The sequence below is a fragment of the Dipteris shenzhenensis genome, chromosome 13 (genome assembly GCF_047967505.1).
Source record: "Dipteris shenzhenensis isolate YYH24624 ecotype China chromosome 13, Dip_SZ_1.0, whole genome shotgun sequence".
Classification (NCBI taxonomy): domain Eukaryota; kingdom Viridiplantae; phylum Streptophyta; class Polypodiopsida; order Gleicheniales; family Dipteridaceae; genus Dipteris; species Dipteris shenzhenensis.
Window position 1 is genome coordinate 48,260,619 of NC_141608.1, and position 3,953 is coordinate 48,264,571.

The window sequence follows — 3,953 nt, forward strand, 5'->3', positions numbered from 1 at the left end:
TTTTAGCTTGTGTGTGATTCAACAAAGGATTCATTTCATTCTTTGTCCCTTTAAACAAATTCTTCTATTCTTGTGTGTGATCCACATTTGGTGAGTGTTATAGTCAACATCACGATTAAATTGATGTCACCACGGCATTCCCAAAATTATATCTTTTCCACTTAGAGGAGCCACTAAGAAATTTCTATTTTCTTTGTATGGATCAATCGTGAGTTCTAAATCTTTCACTTCATTCAAACAATTATATCTAGTTCCAGTAAAATTAGCTTAACATTATACTATGTTGGTGAAACTTTACGATTCATTACTTTTACCAATCGTTCAGAATTGAAATCGCATGTACTTCCATCATCATGTAGAATAACAATTTCTTTCCCTTTTATTTTTCCCTTCATTTTTAACTATGCATAAGGAGAAAATTTACCTGATTTACCTGAGTCAGAAGTGTTACCCTCTTGCTTGACTTCATCGATCACATTAATCTTTGCGGTTAATGCCTTCTTCTTTTCTTGACAATTATTTGCATAATGCCCCTCTTTGTGACACTTAAAACAAGTTCCCTTCTTTAAGTCGGTCTTCTTTTCTTCTTTTGATTTGTCGCAATCCTTTGAAGATGTAGTCGATGGCGTAAAGTGAGAATACGGTTTGAATTTAAACTTCTTGTCCCTCTTTTGAAAAGGAACAAAAGGTTTATTCTTTTCTCCATCCTTGCGTATCCCATTCTTTCTTTCACAATTTATAGCAAAAGTGATATAGCCGAACTCAAGGAATAAGGATGAAACATGTTGATCTTGGCTTTTACTTTAGCCCTAAGACCAGATACAAATTTCCTCTTTTGTTCTTTCTCAGAAATCCTATGAAGTTGAATGAGCGATGGCCAAAATCTCTCAACATACAAAGCAACAGTCTCTTTTTCTAATTGATGCAAACTATCCCATTGTTGACAGACTTTCGACTTGCATTGCATCGGAAGAAAGTCTTTCTTTAATCTTTTTTTCAATTCCTTCTAAGTAGTTGGTTGTCTTTTACTATTTTTGACCACATTCCACCATAGTGCCGCATTGTCAACAAGATGGTTAACAACACATTTAATTTTGTCTTTTTTAGGAAACCTTTCACTCTGGAAATAATCATCATGTTGACTAATCCATGCTAAAACAAATTTTGCATCTTTCTTCCCATCTTATTTTTGAAAAGTAAAAGATTTCCCACTAATTTTATTTTCCTTCTTTTCTCTCAATGCAGATTTAACAGCTCTACGAATCACTCCCTCAAAATCAGATCCTGAAGAACTCTCATCTCTCGCATGTCTCTTCCTTTTCTTGTTCTTAGATCTCTCAAGCTCTTTCTCTAATTTCTCTCATTGATCTCTCTCGTGCAAAAGTTGAAGGTGAAGTGCATTAATTTGCTCTTGAATCATTGGAGATGGTGAGAGATGTTGTGCCATTTTGTGAAAGCAAATAAACTCTCTTACACTCAATAAAACAAAATTTACTCAATCATGTACTTATCTCTTGCGCACTCACCACCCAAGTTGAGAGCATCCACTAGCGTTGCCAATCGTCTTTGCCAAGGTCCGTAATACCAACTTTACGATGCTATCAATCTATGAGAGAACCTTCTTGACACTTAGTGACAAGAACTTTATGGCTTCTAGATGTTGCCAAATATGATGTTGTAGAAGAGCCTCCAAAAATCAGCTTGAAGAAAGCTATCCATTTGCTTGAGTTATGAGGGAAATAGTACGGAAATAAGAGGGGTAGAAGAGGAGTAGAGGGCTTTGATAAGTTGTTGAGGGATTTGATAGCTTATCAGACAAGCTCTCATCCTCTTATCACTGGAAAACTACTCCTATCATCTTCTCTCACATTTTTTCTTTGATAAGCGCGTTCGGACCTGCTTCTGTGGTCAAAATTAGCCTGAACAGACCAGGGCATTGGATTTAGAGGCCTTGAAAAACCCCAGAGCTGATTCCAGAGGCAATTATGTCACCGAATTTTTCTTGAATTGATCTTCTTCTTCTCGGGCGGCCGTCCGTCGCAGGAAGAGGTACAAGCTTTTTTTTTTTCCTTCAACCGTTTCTTCCAATTAGAGAAGCTTGGGAAGGGGACTTAGGAGGATTATGCAATAGAGTAGAGGGAGATAGAAGTAGAATGGGGAGGCAAGAGAGGGAGAGGTGGCCCGTCGCGGCAACAATTACAGACAGAGAGAGAAAGCTTGCTTTTCTTCTCAAAAGATGACGTTAGTCAAAAAAGATAAGGGCCTCCAAAAATTTGACTCACAAATACCACTCTCCCAAGTACTATTGGAACTCCTTTTCCAAATCTGAGTTGACGGCTACTTCAGCTCTCTTCCCAACACTTCTTGGAGATGTACTTTTCAATTCCAGGTCCTCATGGAGCGTAGTAAGAGCTCTAATACCACTAAAACGTGAATAACAATTCTAACACATACAATAGCACCAAAAATTGAATATGCATGAAAACTCATGAAAAGACAAGAGGTAATCACTGGATACAATCTCCCCCCTTGAGATGTGTGGCTCGTGATCCCACACTAAGAGTATTTATAATATTAAAATAAGAGCATGAGCCATTGATACAAAGTCACGCACTCATCTCTTGAACATCCCTTTTTCCATACTTTTCTCTTGAGCATCCTTTTACCATACTTTTCTCTTTGTCACTCCTTTACTCATGTACTCATCCAAAATTACATGCCAAAAGTGGAAGGCTTTTAAGCACTCTCCCTTTAAAAAAATGTAATGAACCTTGGCCATTTAATACATTACATAGACTAGCATAAAACCATGGTATTTAGCCTTTATTCCTTTATTCCCTTGAGCTTGTTTACTGATCATAGGTACGAAATGATTATTTTCATAGTATACAATTGTGAGGCAATGGATAAACATTATACATTATATTGTCAAACAAACTGATGATTCTCAGACAATTAGTGCCATTGAGACGATGGTGGATGCTATGATTCTTAGACAATCAGTGTTGTTTAGGCGATGGTGGATGATCCTATGAAGAAGGTTGACCAAGGAGTTTCTGTTGTGCCTTTTCCTTGTACACCATCTTCTCTTCCATGTTCTGATCTCGCCTTCGCTCTAGTAGTTGAACCTTTCTAGGCTCATATTGTTGGAATCAGAGAAGCTCTACTATAGTTTTGGCTCTAAAGTTACAGCCATAATCAACATTGTAACTATATTTTGTATTATTTACAAGCAACAATGGAGAATCAGTTTCTTTGGTATTGTGACCATTTGTCATTAAAAGTTTGTAATAGATACATCCATATTCATGAGTCAAGTTAGTCTCTCTCTCTCTCTCTCTCTCTCTCTCTCTCTCTCTCTCTCTCTCTCTCTCTCTCGCTCTATGGATTACAAACTAGAGTCTCATACATAGATGAATTTCATTAAACGTCATTATGCATTACAAACTTCCAAGAGTACAATTTGCCTCAACTCAACTAGGAGGCTCTGAAGTTTGTAAAGGATTCTCAGGTCCAACATCAGTAAATGGATGGGGAAGGGGCTCACGATCCTTAGGTCCAAGCTCAATAGTTTGAGGGGCTGGATGAGGGGCCTCATGTCCAAGTTCAGTGGATTGTGGAGGGATCTGATGTTGGGCGTTAGGGTCCTTTAGTCCTGCCAAAGGGTCCTCATCCTACTCTGGAGTGAGGTCCTCCATCAATTTTGTTCTCTGTCCCTCATCTAATTTCTTAGAGCTTTCCTCCTCTGTGCTTTTCTCTTGTGGTAACAAGGAGGCATATTGAAGGAGATCTACGATCATCCTAGCTCTGAAGTTTAACACAAATTGATCATCATAGCTTTGTTCTATCATCTGCGGAAATGTAAACAAAACTTTAGTTTCAAGTTTTGTGTTAAGATTTATATTATGTATAAAATTTAAATGCATCAATAATAGTACTTATGGGACCCACTG